We start from the raw sequence: 15,757 nt of genomic DNA on the forward strand, positions 1-15,757 counted from the left end.
CTGCGAGGGTCTTTCTTGCTCCCCCGGCCAGGCTTCCACAGCTGGGATCAGCAGGATGTGACATCTGTCCAAACTGCCTCTCTGGAAAAGCGTGGGGCTTGGCAGGCTTCTCCCTCACAGAATCTTTCATTCCCTTTGGTTTCAAACAGTCTGAACTTGGGGACGTGCCAAGTGCACTGGAAAAGACACCTGTCTGAGGTGTTTGTGGGAGAGCAGCTTCCCATGATGATGAAAGGGAAAGGAAAGCCCCTGTGTGGCTCAGATTGGAAGGAAGTGGCTGCTCTCAGTGCTACTGGGGTCCCTTTGGGTGGCTTTCAGGGTGTCAGGAGCTGAAGCTGTGGCTCCTGCTGTGACCACCACGTGTGATTTTGTCACAGGTTGCACCGAGGCCAGAGCTAACCCAGTGCTGCAGAGCTGATCCAAAGGACATTATTGTTTGTGGAAAAGCTCCCAGGAACTTCACTACACACTGGACCTGCTCTTTAGACCTGCCTGCTGCAAACCAGCTTGTAGTGGTGAGTAATCAGACATGGAGCTTACAAGCTGTGTGAGCCCATGTTTATATTTTGGCACAATTTGCAATCTCAGCTCGCATTTTTATTTGCTTGGGCCCCTCAGCAGACAGAGGAAGTGCAGAACAGACTTGCTGTGTGTTACACTCTGCTCCAGAGACAGGGAGGAAGGACTCAGGAGAGACCTGCTGCATCTTTTAGGCTTCTAAAGAGCAGCTGATCCCTGACACAGAGCTGTTTCTGGGTGGTTCCTAACATGCTGTTGTGGTTTTTTTTCTCTAAATCCCAGATACATCACACTCATATGTTTCTTCTGGGATTTAAAAACAAACACTGAACCTTTTCCAGGATGATATTTCTACCTCCCCCACTACACTCTGAGCCTTGTTTGCATCATTGCCAACATTTGTTCATTTAAAGCTAGGAAATCTTAGCCCAGTGGAGAGCAGGTAGGATTGGAATCATCCTGCCCTGGGAGGGATCTGTACAAACACTTAGTCTAGGCAAGAGAAGCCTATGGAAGTTGAAGAACTCATTTCAATGTAAGATCATTGAACACTGTATGTATCAAACCCCTTTTAGTAAAGATCTGTTAAGAAACATGGTTTTGAAGAGCAGGTCAGACTTCTCACAGGGCTGGAGTCCTGCAGTGTGCTATAAGGCATCATTCAGCACAAATTCCCCCCCAATGCCAGTCCCAGCCAAGTTAATGCGTAGAGGCTGCTGATTTGAGAGCCCCAGCCTGAGTCACACACGCTCTGACTGCCAGACGTGATGACAGCCTGCCTCTCCCAGCCACTTCAACTGGAGCAGCAGGTTCTCAGCACTTCTGTGAATCAGGAGCTTTGTTCTTTGGCTGCAACCACAGTGAATGGACAATTTAATACAATTCACTCACACCCCTGAAATAGTTTTAGGGAAATCTATTTATTACTCATTGTCATTTACAGATCAAGATGTTTGAAAGTGTTACTATTTGGTTAGGGGATCTCTATGCCATTCTCTGCAGTCTTTGTGAGGGGGCAGGAGGAAAAGTAAGGAAACACAGAGGAATCCTTTCAGCCCTTGGCCAGCTGAGGTCTGGCATGTTCCAGTGTCTGTTGGTTTAAACTGCCAGCTCAGTAGCACACACTATTCACTGCCTTGCTTACCTGTGCAAACCACTGTGTTCACAGCAGGTGCTGGGTCTCCACAATAACTGAATGTCCAACAAAACCATTCACACAGAGGTAATTTCCAAAGGAACATTTTTAACTATGGCCAACGTAGCTATGTTGGCTGGGCAGTTTCTTTTTGATTCCCAAATCTGTGGTCATGCCCTTTTCTTCTCTCTCACAACAGTTTAGGCCTTTGCTCTGCCTCTTTCCATACATATAAATCTTAGCCCACTGTATCCCAGTCTCCAGCTCCTCCAAGTAAAGCTTCTTGCTCCCTCCTAGTAAGACACATCATGGTTAGACAGAATATTTTGTGGGCTCTTCATGCCCTTCCTATCCATTGCAGTAGAAGTCCTTCATCTCTGCTTCCCTGGTTGGAGAACTTCCAGTCTGGAAGAACTTTATTTAAATCCACCCTGGACCCTCCACTGGATGTTGGCTGTCTCCAGACCACCATTCAGATCATAATGAAAACTCCTCTTTGCAGATGAACACTTACAAGATCCTTTAGGTCTTGGGTTGCTCAATTCTTTCCTGTCTTCCCTTCAAACAGCACAGTGCTGTGCCTTTTGGGGCTTGTAGACATCCTGGCCCCTGGCTTCCCAGTCTGGGGGCTCTGCTCACCCTTTTCCAGATGAAGAGTGAACACTGAAGATCCAAAAGCCCTGCAGCCGCTGACAGATTCCCGGGAGCGCGGAGCCAGGGTGGCCTCACCAACTGGTGTGTCCAGGCTCTCAGAACTACAAAGAATGAGTCAGAAGAGCTGAGTCCCAATTCTCCCTCTGCCCACGATTCTCTGCATCATCATATTCCCTCTCAGCTTCCTCAGCTGAAAAACAGGAGTCATAATATTTCCTTACCTACAAAAGCTGTTAGGAGGATTATTGAATTGTTGTGAATTCCACAGATGAAAGGTACTACAGAAAAACAAACTGCAATTATTGTTTCAAACCTCTGCCCTAATCCTGTCATCCTTAACTTACTGAATAACACTTACTCAGTCGAGGAAATCCTGCCACTACACTGAAGAAGATCATTGGAAAAGATGACTCTCTGTTGTAATAAGAGCATTTATCCCCTTTTGTTCAACACCCTTCTGCCTGACACTGAAGTGATCCGAGTCATATAATCTCCCCTTGCAGTGGGGAACTGTGGTTTTGATGGTGGAACAGGCACAGGTGAAAATCAGAAGCTTGCAGGAAGAACCTATTGCAAAGATCAGAAAAATTGGTGCTCCCAGCAGTCCCTGATTCCTGCCAAATACTGCTGGGTGCAGTCACACAAGGCACTGAGTGTGGCCCACCCTCCCAAAACTCATCTGTCCCACACAGACAAGTATCTCCTTTTGTGCTTCCATCCCCTCTTGTTTTCAAAACAATCAACACTCCAAAAACAGAGAGGCAAAAAGTGCCAGTGTTTAACAGCCCTGAAAACCACTCTGGTTTTGCATAAATAACATTTTTCTTGTTGAAGCCTGGGCACAAAGCTTCTGAGAAGGTTGTAGGTACCACTGGGCATTACAGGTTAAAAGTACTGCAACAGCCAGGAATAAATACATGGCAGGTGTTCGTTAACAAGGCACTAATTGGGTAACTGGAGGTGCAGCATAAAAGACCACAGAGGCCAATTGAGAAGCTTTAGGTGAATCCCAAATGCTCCTCTGAGCTTGGGGAGCAGGAGGAAATAAAGAGCTACTGCCGTAGTTTTGCATTTTATGGAAAAGCTGGTGTTAAGGTGTCTCAGAAGAGGCAGCCTGTTACATCTTGTGTATGAAACCGTGTGACAAAATCAGTTCAGAATTTAATTTAAAGATTATGACTCTCTTTTCCTCGGTTGAAGTGCTTTTACTTTGGCTTTGGTAACTTGAGCTTAAATTGTTCTGATTTGATTTCACTGTACCTCCTAAGGGGCTTATTCAAACTGAGTCAGCCTCTGCCTGTTTGGCTAAACCATTATCTAAACTCACTGCCTTGCATAAAGAAGGCTTTAGGGATCCCAAAATATGTTTTCTTTCTTAATCCCTTGAAGGATGCAGTGGGGTTCTTCAAGCATAATCTGCAGACCTACAGGTAGGTGTGTGAGTGACTGGTGCATTCCAGGTTAAAAGCTGATAGTGGTGAAATCTCTGGGGACAGTTTCCCACGTGAATTGTTATGCCTGCTGCATAATGAATGTGACAATTTGGGATGAAACTCTCTTACACCCACCCTGGGTGAGATACGGCAGGGTAAGGTGTAATTGGAGACGGCTTTTGGGTTGCAGTTTTGATGCACCCTTCATCATGGTGCTCCTGAAAGTGGATTTGCAGTGAGGCTCAAGCTCCAATATTGAGCTGTTGCACGTTCACTGTGAGGTGAGTGCCCTGCTAGCTTGGAGAGTTTTTTTGCTCTCACAGAGTTTCTGCTCTCTGGCTTCTCTTGTCTCTGCCTTTTTGCCTGCACTCCCTAATTTCTCTCTGCTCTGCTGTTGTGCTCTGTGCCGGTTGCTGGGGTTGCTGAACACTTTGCATTAGGAGACCCCTGTTCAGTTCCTTGTGGCTCTGCCAAGTCTCACATTGCAGCCAACATTTTTTTGTTGTTGTTGCAGGAGTTTGTCTTAAACTAAAATATAAATGCTTTTAAAACCTGAGCCTTCAGATTATGATTTAGCTGAAAAGGAGTCTTTAGAGTGCATGGAGTCCATTTTTCCAAGTACTCACAATGAATACTCAGCCCATTTCTCCCTGCCCCCTCCCTTGGAAAGCTTCAGCTGCCAACTTTTCCCAGCCCCCATGCCTAGAGCTGTAGCAGTTTTCATTTAGGGGCTCTTTGGTCATGCTCATGATTTGGTGTCTGTGTATGTTATGGCATTTAGGAATTCCTACTCTGGTTATCCATGTGGATCAGGCACATCCTAGAGCAGAACAGTTCAGTCAGAAGAACTGCCCTGGTTCTCTTCAGCTCTTGAATGCTTTGATACACGTGTGGTCTTGTAGATTGCCTTGAAAATGGGCTTAGAGTAGAACAATGGTAAAAAGTGCTCAAAATCCAGTCCTTTCCCCCTACTCCCTGGTATCTGGTGTTCAGGCTGCTTGTGGGCAGGGCAGAGTTCAGGTGGTGTTTCAAAAGGATTTCCTCTCTGTGTGGCAATCAGATTGGTGAGCACCAGCTCATGAAGTGTGGTGATTCTCAAGAATTCCTAGAATTTACTTTTTTCTTACTGCTTACCTGTTTTGTGCTCCTGCAGTGAACACATGGTGCTCCTGCAGAGACCGTGTGGAGGGTGGGGAGGTGACTTTGGGCTACCTGATGGTCAAGTCAAAAGGGTCAGCTTGCAGGAGGGAAGCCTAAGTCTCATACACTGTGACCTAGAGTGGGGTTTGGGTGTTGATGCAGATACATCAAATGCTGCCTTAGCAAATGTATCCAAGAGTGGTTGTGAGCGAGTTTCTGGTTCCTGAATTTGCAACAAGCCTTGAAGTTGAGTGCCAAAAAGCAATTTTTTGGGAGGGTTTGGTTAAGGCACGTGCACAACTTTGGTTCCATCCTGAGGCAGCTGCAAGCATGGCTAAGTGGAATTCTTTCAAGCCTGTATAACCTTTCTGATTATATCATACCTCTGGAGAAATTTCAGTCCCATTGGTCGTGTTTTTCTGAAGCTAATCTTCTGGAAATAAGGTCTTTTAGTAAAATTGCTTTCACCTTATGGTTATAATAAACTGACTTATTAATTGGCATCAGCATGTGGCTGTCTGAACCAGCAGCGTGGCAGCCTCTGCTGGCACACATGTCCACAGAGAAATCCCCTCATTCTGCTTTATTCCACATTGGCACTCAAATGTTCCCCTCATTTATTTTCCAATAGTTCTATTTTTTTTTTTTTCTGCAGCAATTCAATCATTCTTTGGCTTATAACAATTTTTTCTTTTAACTTCTGTTTGCAGCTGTGGATTTGCTTCAGGGCATAGGCTGTGTGGGTCTGTTACTTGGAAGTGTTTGTAACAGTGCTGATGTTTGTTGATGCTTTTATGGTGGTGTGCTGGTAAAATTCACATTGTTTCTATTGTGTACATTAGATTAATTTCTGTTGTTTTCAGCAGTTGACAATGTTATGAAATGCACCAACCAGTGCAAACTACATCGGGCTGTGGGTTTTCTTGATGGACTTTTTTTGGCTGCTCACTACTCCAGCGTGCATCGGCGGCGGGCTATTTTTACTGCAGCTCGTATTAGTTGTTGCGTAATAAATGCGAGAGCGCATTACCCAATGCAAACCGCGATTTAAAAAAAAACACACACACAAAAAAAAGGGGGCGAGAGCAGTTGTGATTTCCAGCTCGGCCTCCCGCAGCACGCGTGTCCCCGCGTGGCTCCCACGCGCGTTTCCAGCCGCACTTTTCAGGCTCTGGTCGTACCTTGGGAGCCGCGGAGGCGCGACGCGGACGGAAGGGGGAAGCCGGGATTTCCCCCGGCCATGTCTGCCCGGGGGACACCCGCCAGCCGCCACCTCCGCGCGGCTCCTTGTCGCGGCTCCCCCGCCCCGAGCCCCGCCAGGCGTTTCCCCCGCCGGGGACACCGCGTTGGGCGGCCCCGCCGCCCGCTGACCGGGGCATCACCCCTGCCGTTCCCGTCCCCTGCCCGCCGCTCCGAGGAGGGCGCGGGGGGCCGGGGGGGACCCGCCGGCTTCTGGGACTTGTAGTGCGGGCTGCGGCCGCCGCTTCTCCCCCGGCTCGGCCCGGGACTACGCTGCCCACATGGCCTTGCGCCCCGGCGCATGAGCGCTCGGGCGCTGTAGCGCATCTATTATACTGCCTTGCCGAGGATAAAAAGAAGAGCAACTGGAGGGACTATAAGGCAAACGTTGCTGGAGCTGCCGGGGCAAAGTAATCTATTTAATCTTTCCCTTTATTTGTTAGATGCTTGGGCGTGCATTGCTAGCACTGGGTCATGGTTTCTGGAGGGAGGGGGGCCGGGGAAGAAGGGGGAGGAAAGCAAAACCCACTTGGGAAAGGCCAATGCTGATTTTTTTTATTTTTTTTTTTCCCTCCTCTCTTCTTCTGCTCCTTCTTGTTGCGAGAGCCCCGCGTCGCTCCCCGCGGCCCCGCAGCCTTTGTGCGCCGCCACAATTGTAACAAAGCGCGGCGGGGCTGGCTGCAGCCTGGCCATTGATTTCCTCCCGGCCCCGCCGCTCCTGCCCACCCTTTTCTTCTTCTTCTTCTTCTGCCGCTTCTTCTCCATCTTCTGCTCCCCCCTCCCCTTCTCGCCGAGCGCCCGAAGACGCCCCGGCCGGGCGCAGCCGCGGCCCCGCCGAGCCCCGCGCCCCAACGCAGGACGGGCTTTCTTTCTTTCTCTTCTCTTCTTTTTTTTTTTTTTTTTGTTTTTCTTCTGCTTCCCCCTCTCTCGCTCGCTTTCCCTCGCTCTCTCTGCCCGCCATCTTTTGAAGGGGAAAATTAGGGGCGAGGAAAAGGAGGGCTGCAGGCGCTCTTGAAAACAAGGAAAAAAGAAAGAAAAAAAGAGGGAGGCAAGAGGGGGAAAAAAAAAAAAAGAAAATTAAAAAAAATAGCGCGGAGGAAGCGGGGGGACTAGGCAGCCTCCAGCCCCCGGTGCCGGCGGTGCGCGGGTCCCCGGCTCCGCGTTTGTCGCGGCCGCGCTCGGGTGCGGGGCGCGGAGCGGAGCCCGGCGGCGGCCCCAGCCCTGGGCCAGCGCCCGCCTGCTCCGGCCATTTCCCCGGCCCCGCCGCTGGCTTGGGAGCTGGAAAAAGGTCTGAGCAGGCAGCGGATGATGGGCTGGAAAGTGCGCGTTTCGCGTGTTGTCCGTGTCCGCATGCATTTATTTGTGTATGTGTGTGTGTACCCAGCTGCTCCGCTCGTGTAAATATCCGGTGTTTACCAAACTTTTGCAAATAAATGGAAACCCAAGGGTTCGCTGCCTAAACTTGATATGCTTTCTAGGTGTAAAAAGAAACGCAGATCCGCAGATTTATATATAGAAGTGTCACGCTATAAATAATGCTACCGATAATAAAAGTAAAACTTCAAAACTCAGCCGTCCTTCTCCTCCGTTTATACTTCTTGTTTGGGTTTGGCACCTCCCTGGGCGCTGGGGATAGAGCATTAATTGTAGCCTGCTTGGTTTCACTTTCAAACAAAGCTGTAGTGTTCGGGTCGCGGGTCTGTGTGCGTCTTTACATGGTTGGGTCTTGCAGGGTGTTAATTCAGAACGTGTTTTCCTCCGGAATTGACTTTTGACAACGTGGAGAATGCATTCTGTAAGGCTCGGGATAAATATTCTGCGACAGTCCCAGAGCATGGATGTTCCTTTCTGTTGATTTCTTCAGGAGTCCAAAGTTACTAAAATAAACTTGTTTGGATGAGCAAATATGATGGCTTCACTAATATTTCAAGCTTTTATATGTAGGTTTTGGGCTTTTTGTTTTGTTTTGTTTTTTTTTTACATCTTAAGTTCCCTGACACTGGTAAATAATAACAGGTTAGGAGTTGGCATAATTAGCAAAGCACACCTGCTGTTCCTTGCTGGGAATAGAGAAGCATGTTTTTAATATGCTTGTTAATATTTTTAACGTGTACAGTGTACGTGAGTGTGCTGGGGGGGTCAAATAAAACTGGAAGTTTAGTTTTAAAGCTGAAACTGATGTCTTTAGTTCACACAGTGCTAAGCCAAGGTATTAGAGGGGACTTGGTGACTACCATATGTGCTGCAGGATCTGGGTGACAAGTGCAGAATAAATATGCATCGATCAAAACAAACAAGAAGTCCCCAAAGCAGTTTGGTTGCTTTACAAGCAAAAAAAAGCCGTGATCTGTATTGCTTACAACTCCCCAACTGCTTGAGTGTTCTGTGAATGCAGGTCCTGCCTCCTGATCTGCAGATCACAGCCCTGGCAGACTGCTGGGTGGCTCACTTTTTTAGGACTGAAGTTTGGGGAGTTTTTTAATAATACCCTGGGAGGCTCCTGCTGAAACAGAGTAACTCCAGACCTCAAAGCCTTCCTTTTTGGAAAGAATAAATGCTAAGTTTGTGTATTTCTTTCTCTTTAGTCTGCACTGGATAAAAATACTCACTCATGCTTATTTAGTGTTTTGAGACAATGTTTAATAAAGGGTTTGGGCAGGGGGTAACAGTCTTACACAGTGTTCCACATAAGCTTGATTGCAATATTGTCTCTTCAGTGCTGAGACAGTAGCTATTCCAGTGAAAGACTTTTCAGTTGTAGTGACCTGTGCATGCAGAGTTTAAATTGAGAAAGAATGCACGTGCAATGTGAAGTGTCTGAGGGTTGTTTTCAAAACTGTCTCTGGAGTGTTAGGTCTCATCTTCAAATAAAAGCTAGGCTTCTGGAAATAAAACTGGTGTCATTTAAGCACCAAAGTGCTTACAAAAACTTTAGTTCTTGTCGTTTAAAAAGTATTTAGAGGAAAAGCATGTTGAAGTCTGATGTTCCAGCTCAGCAAGCGTGCTGGGCAGCCTTGTCCTTGCACTATGTGTCTTTAAAGAAGGCTGATTTTGTTATTAGTCAGTGTCTGCAAATGCAAGTGTTTCTGTGGGCTTGGTAGCTGGTTGTTTCTTTGCTCTGCTGGGTACAATGACTTAAATCACAGTTCTTAATAATCTTGCAAAAGGCCTCTTTGCCGAGTTAAGAACTGTGTGTTTAAAACTCATCTCTTAAAACGGAGTGAGTCTAATGGGGGTTTTGGTATCCTCAAACCTCACTTGCAGGCCAGGGGTCCAGCCTGCCTGACCTGAGGGTCTCTCCCTGTGAGGCTGAAGGCAGTGCACACATACAGAGCAGTTTCCCCTGGGGAAGGCTGGGGCTTCCCAGAGTTTTCCCAGGAATGTCTTTTACTTGGTGCAAGTTCCGAACGATGCTGTTTAATGTTTACCTTTTCACTTCGAGGGGAGGCACTTGTGCAGTGGGGTGTGGGTTTCCAGCCAAGCCCTGCTGCACTCCTAGAATCTCACTCCTCCTCCCGGGAGTAATCTGGGAGCCTGATCGCTCTTGTTGACAGCACAAACAACTCGGGAGTCAAATCCCTCTCCTCGGCAGCAGCTGAGTGATGTACTGAGGTCTCATATTTCAAAGGCTTAATTACTTTTACAAAATATATTACTGTGTCTCCTTTGGTAAGCTATCAGGTGCTTTCAGCACAGGCAGAACTACACTTTGCTAAATAAATGAACAAAGAGTGTTTTGCATCTCAGCGTTGTTGATTGTTTCTCTTTAATCCTGGTTGCTCTTTCTTTGCTAATTTGCAAAATTCATTAATCCACAGTGGGTTTCCCAATCATTACCATGAGCCATATGTTTTGTTTTGTTGGATGTGGTGTTGGTTTTTTGGGGGTTTGTTTTGTTTCATTTCAATTTGCTACATTATTCTTCCGTAATAGCCCAGAACACCGTTGTGAGCAGCAGATTTCTGGGAGTTGGGAGGGAGGCATTGTATGCTGTGCTGCTCAGTGAGCTGTCAGGACATTTTGGAAGGATCTGTGCATCTCGAGCTTTTCTATTCCATACAATCTTACTGTGACATCGGGGTTGTTTTATCAGTCATTAGTGCTTGTTGGAGGTGAACAACTTTGTGTGGGGCAGCCTAACTCCTTAACCCACTTGTTGCTAAAGCCAGTGTTGGAAGGATGTAAATTCTTCTGGAGAGCAGTGCAGAAATTCTCTGTAATGTGCTGTGTTTGCTAGTAGTCCTTTTCCCATTCTTGATAAGATACTGACTGAAGAAACTACTCACCTCTGTTTTGGATTCCTTATGTACCTTTTCAGGCCTTGGTCTCTTTTCAGCAGATGTTGTCATATTTGGAAGTAGTTCAGCAGCATGGATAACCTGGTCAGAGGAGGTCTTTTTTCTTCTTTCCTGGGAGCAGGGCTCTCTCCTCTCTACCACCAAAGACAATCTGAGGTGAAATTTCTGTGCTTGAGGGACCAGTCTGGAACAAATTTCCCGGTCTGCGCTGATCCCATTTACTGTCAGACTATGAGATTTAGACTCAGGTGTGTTTGACACCGGTCTGCTTTGGGAATGATCCTGTTTGCTCCTGTCTTTCCTTTAAAGAGAGAGAGGCAGGGACAGGAAAGGATTGTTGTTCCACTCTAGAAGTTTACACTTGGAGAACTTTTCCTGACACAGCTGCACTGCCATCCATGCAGAGCATGCACTGACACAGATGTACAGGCAGAGATGTTCTTTATTGTGGCTGACTCTCCTGTTATAACCAAACCCTACTTGTATTGAAGAAAATGTACATTTTTCCTTCTGGTATTTTGTCTTTTCAACTGCTCAGCTTATCCTTGTGTAACATCACAGAGGGTGCCTCTTTGGAGATCTCCCTTTCTCAGAACCCATCGATATGGCCATGCTGAGATAAATCTGTTTTCTAAAACTCTCCTGGTCCATTGGTTTGGCTATAAGCAAGTGCAGAGTTTGCAGTCCAGAGCTTTTTGCTGGGAGGGGCTGTAGGATGTAGCTGCCTTTTTGCTTACCAAGGCTGGTTTAGGAACTGCGTTGTGCTGTGAGCTGTGGGGGAAAGTGATAATCTGAGCACGTGTGTGTGTAAGAATTGTCTGCGTTTAGTGGAGAATGCTGTTCCTTCCTGGAGAGCATTGCTTTTTGCTGTTCCTTCCTGGAGAGCATTGCTTTTTGCTGTTCCTTCCTGGAAAGCATTGCTTTTTGCTGTTCCTTTCTGGAGAGCATTGCTTTTTGCAGCTTTTCTGTTGCTGCTACAGTTCTCTTCAGGGTCTGTGACATAATGTTGAAGTGCAGCTCTTCAGTGAAGAAAGAGGGAATTTTCCTCCCACTTTTCCCTGGAGCAAGCGCTTGCCTGAGTGGGAGTGTTATGGATCAGCCAGTGTGCTGAAAGTGTGTTCCTTTCCTGGGCTGGAACAAGCCACATGGGAATCAATTGGGATATTTATGTCCACCCTGTCGTGGTCATATTTCCTTTGACTTGAACTTCATCCATATGCAGGAGCTCTGAGCAGCTTAGGGCTTGTGTGCTCTAAGCCGTGGGTGCTCTCAGCAGGAGCTGTGCTGGGGAGGCTGAGCTCCTCCTGTCAGGAGCCTGTCCATCTGCCCTCAGCACTGGTCCCTGGGTGTCTGAGGCAGTAGGGAGCACCTTTCCCCCTTCTCCTGAATCAGCAGCCTCCCTTCCCTGCATAGGGAGGGATGATAGATTTTAAGATCCAAATTTTTCCCCTTTCTCGAAGACCGTTCGGGGATTTAATTCAAACTCACTAACTTGGAGAGTGGAAACTGCTTTGATGCTGTCTGAGGGAGCAACAGCAGCTTAACTATCACAGTTTGTTCACACCTCAGCTGACCTGGAACTTCCTTGCAAAGCTGAGCAAGTTTATGGATCTACCCAACCTTAGCAAAATCACTTTTCATCGGAAGTAGTAGACCCCATAGAGCCTTTTGTACTTGTGTGGCTGTGTTTGCTTTCAGTTAACACACGGAGTTGTTCTGGGACAATGTGCTTGTTCAAACACAGGGCACTTCAATTGGTTTGGAAACAGATAAAGCCGAGCTGGTGGGAGTGTGCACAGAGGATGAGTGGTGGTCTTAAATGGGAGGGTGACTGGTGTAACAAGTGACTGCTCTGCCTGCAAAGCTGCAATAATTCCCGTGGTGTGTGGGGGCTCTTACTCTGCCCCATTAGCAGGTCTAATGTTACTGTGGCTCAGCTAACAAGCAGTATATTTATGTCATGGTAATTCAATCCCTTTCATTTCATCCTTCAACCCCTTAAACTGACTTGATTGTCATGTATCGATTTTGGGTGGACTTTGCATGGGAAAGGTGCAGTGCTGAATTTGTAAACCCAGAGCATGATTTAAACCAGTGGCAGCTCATCCATTTTTACTACCCTTGTAATGCTTTTTGTCCTGAAATTAATCAGTTTTCAAAATAGTAACTTTAGTAATTTAAATACATAAAAACAAATCTAAAAGTTAAGTAGGAGAAAGCGTTGGAGCACAAGAACTGTGCCAAGGTAGGTTGCTGATGAAGATATTTTCTCTAATGAATCACTTTGGTTCTGCTCTGTACAGTGAAATGCTTCAAACAAGTTAACAGACGGATCTGGGTCTGTTTATTAGAAGTCTGTCAATGTTTGCATGGAGCTGCCCCTAAGGAGAACATCTGTAGCACTTGTAAATCATATTAATAATGCTGATATATGGCCTTGCAGAACTGGTGGTGTAAGGGAGAATTGCAGTGTAGGTTATTAGCTACACAGAGCAGGAAACAACCCTTTAAATAGGTAATACAGAGGAATTAAGTGCTATTTGCAAGGGCTCTGTATTTTATACTTTGCTCAGAGTACTTTCTGTACTTAGTTTCATTAAGAGGAGGTAATCTTCCTGTTCATGTAGCCTCTTAAACTCAGCTGGAAGTGGAATTTGACTGTATCTAAACCCCCCTCCCTAACAGGTGTTAGGACTTCTTGGGTGTTGTGGTTTATCTTTTAGAAATATGTTTAAAGAGCGCTGCAGTGTGGGCAGAGGGATAAAGCAGATGGCAGTTTTAGCTTTGCACTTTCTTCCAATGACAAGGAGTGTTGTGCTTAGTAAAGAAGTTGTTTCCAGAAACCCTGGTGTTGGTATTTGAACGTCCTGTAAATACAGGTTCCTTTGTGCTCTTGCTTCTTTTTTTTTTTCTTTTTTTAAAATTTGGGGCCCCTGTAATACTGAGAAGGAGTTAGTCTATAAATGTGTGGGAAAAGGCTAATGACTTCAATTGCAGATGGCAGTGGAAATACTGATATCCCCGTTTTCCAAGTGGGGCATAACAAGCCTGCAGCCTGGGGTGTGAGAACTGTCAGCAGGCTGGTTTGTAGCGGGGGTTTTTGTAATTCTGTGCAGGTACAGCAAACGCTCGGAGATGCTCCGCCCAGCAGGGAAGTAGTTTGAGCTCTTGTGGTTTTTTCTTTCCTTTTTTTAGCCTTTTCTTCAAAAAGCTTTGTGTCCAATAATCTCTCTTTTTGGAAATCAAAGTGCAGAAAAAGAAACAATCGTGACAAAACCTGTTGTGGAAAGGCTCTGTGCCATTTATTCACTGTATGCTGAATCAAACAGAGCGAGTTTGAGGGTTTTCCTTATGCTGTAAAAGTATACAGAGCACTGTATGCTGATTAAAAAGGGGAAGGGCTGACTTTTTCAGGACACAAATGTTTAACTGTGCAGATCACATCCTTTAAAAAGCAGAAAACGAGGGTGTAGATGTACAATAATCCCATTAGGAGTTCTGGACCCTGTGTGGGTGTTGCCACGTTCTGCATTACTGGGTGTACCTAAATGCTGCTGCTGTGCACGTATTGGCTGAAACTTGGGTCAGGGCCAGAGTGTGGGGGGGGTTTTGTTCTTATTTCAGTTAGCTTGGTTGTTTTTTAATAATTTAACTGAAATATGGTGTGTTGACCTGAAACTGGCAAAAGTGTTTGCTGGAGTCACAGGATGAATTGTCAGGAGTGTCACTTGTTGGACAAATCATGCTTTGGAGAAGGAATAGGAGAAACATGGGAAATCGGGAGACAGAGCCTCAAAGGAGATGGGTTATGGTGCTTTAGGCTGTAGTTCAGAAAAGCAGACTGGGTGTGATCCAGCATTTAACAGCAGCCTGTGGTCAATCACATTTTCAAACTGCACAAAATAGGGAGCTTTCACTTCTGTCTCCTCACTCCCTTCATCCCTCCTTTCTTTTCCTGACTTTGTTTCTGTTTTGCTTTCTCCCAGAGGGTGTCGGTTAGCTGCCTGTTTCCTCTTGCAGTTTATCTGCTCAGTAGTGTTTATATCTGTTTCTATCCACCAGTTTTGTTTCCTGAAGGAATACAAGCAGAACCAGCCCCAGGCTGACTTCTGCTGAAGCCACTGGGTATCAGGTTAAGACTATTCAGCATTATCATCCAGTACTAAAATGATTAACAGCCTCAGCCTGCTGCTTGTCACTGGGGTGGAGTGTCCGGGATGGACCTGTTGCTCCTGCACTTTTAGCTGGGTGGTTTCTTCTCAACAGCTCTCAGCAAGTGAGATTTTCTGCTTTTGCTCCATGTGCTGTGGCAGCTCCATTGTGTGATGGCTGGGCAAGCAGGAATTCAGAGATTCCCTGCCCCTGAGATCTGTTACAAGCAAGTTCAGGCTGAAGGAACATCAGCTTGTCACACAGTTTGTCTCCCACTTTCAGAGCAGTTGGTGATGCTGACATGAAGGATGCTGAGAAAGGGTGACAGTGGTTCAAACCAAAGCAAAGAAATGGATTTGTAGTTCTGGTTGTTCTTGGAGTATGGATTTGAATGCGAAAACAGGGGTGAGTAGAGGTGGAGCAGTAGATTTGGTCCTTCTGTGAAGCTTAAAGCGATAGTAATTCCAGAAACACAGAGAGGTGGAATAACAAAGGCGGCATCCAGCAGACAGCATTTGTGCCAGTTCTGAATTTGCAGAATTGCCCAGCCTACAGAAGTTGTGACTGAATCTGTGGAGTCTTTTGCCATGTCCATCAGCAAGGCTTGAATTTGGGATCACCAAACTTTTTTTCCCCTCCTTGGCCAACTTTCCTGTAAACATGGAGATTCCTCTTCTTGATTAGGTTGCGATTTCTTTTTGTGCCGTTTTAGGAAACGTGATGGAAGAGAACAGGATCTCCATGCTCCTGCACCCCTTGCCCTTGTGCAGTGGGATTTCTCTGGCTAGGATCCCATTCTGCAGCATTGCTGCAGGGAGAGGATGCTTCTCCGGGGCTGGGTGGCACTGACCTCCCCCAGCTCTCACAGCTGTTGAAACTGAGACAGTGTCAGCACCCACATGTCTGATCAGTCTGACAAGAATCTCCAGCCCCAGATATGCAGCACTGAACCTCCATTGTCATTTTACCTCTCTATAACAGGCAGCTGGAAAAGGAATTGACTCAGAGAAACCACAAAGTGTGGCGAGCTTAAGTTTGTTCCTCTCTGTGCTTAAATCTTCCTTAGAAAGAGGTTTATCTTGACTGACCAATTTGTTGTACCTTGCAGGTGATAAGTCTGCAAAACCCTCTGTGGTGAGGTGCTGAGCCACAGAGACCTTGCAGCTTATTGAGAGGGGAAAGTTGCT

At 46.5% G+C, this 15,757-nt stretch overlaps 1 protein-coding gene across 2 annotated transcripts in view; it reads left to right on the top strand.

The window, feature by feature from the left end:
• The first annotated feature begins 380 nt into the window (after positions 1 to 380).
• BRD3 (bromodomain containing 3) overlaps positions 381 to 15,757 on the top strand; it is a 41,770-nt gene continuing 26,393 nt past the window's right edge. Inside the window, exon 1 of one of the 2 annotated variants that reach the window (XM_048325285.1) lies at positions 381 to 515. The gene's annotated coding sequence lies outside the window, so the exon portion shown is untranslated. Of the gene's footprint in view, positions 516 to 6,400; positions 6,531 to 15,757 lie in introns of those variants that run through there. The other variant, XM_048325284.1, reaches the window with a different exon arrangement.

This window comes from Corvus hawaiiensis, chromosome 21, assembly GCF_020740725.1.
Source record: "Corvus hawaiiensis isolate bCorHaw1 chromosome 21, bCorHaw1.pri.cur, whole genome shotgun sequence".
In the NCBI taxonomy this organism is placed as follows: Eukaryota; Metazoa; Chordata; class Aves; order Passeriformes; family Corvidae; genus Corvus; species Corvus hawaiiensis.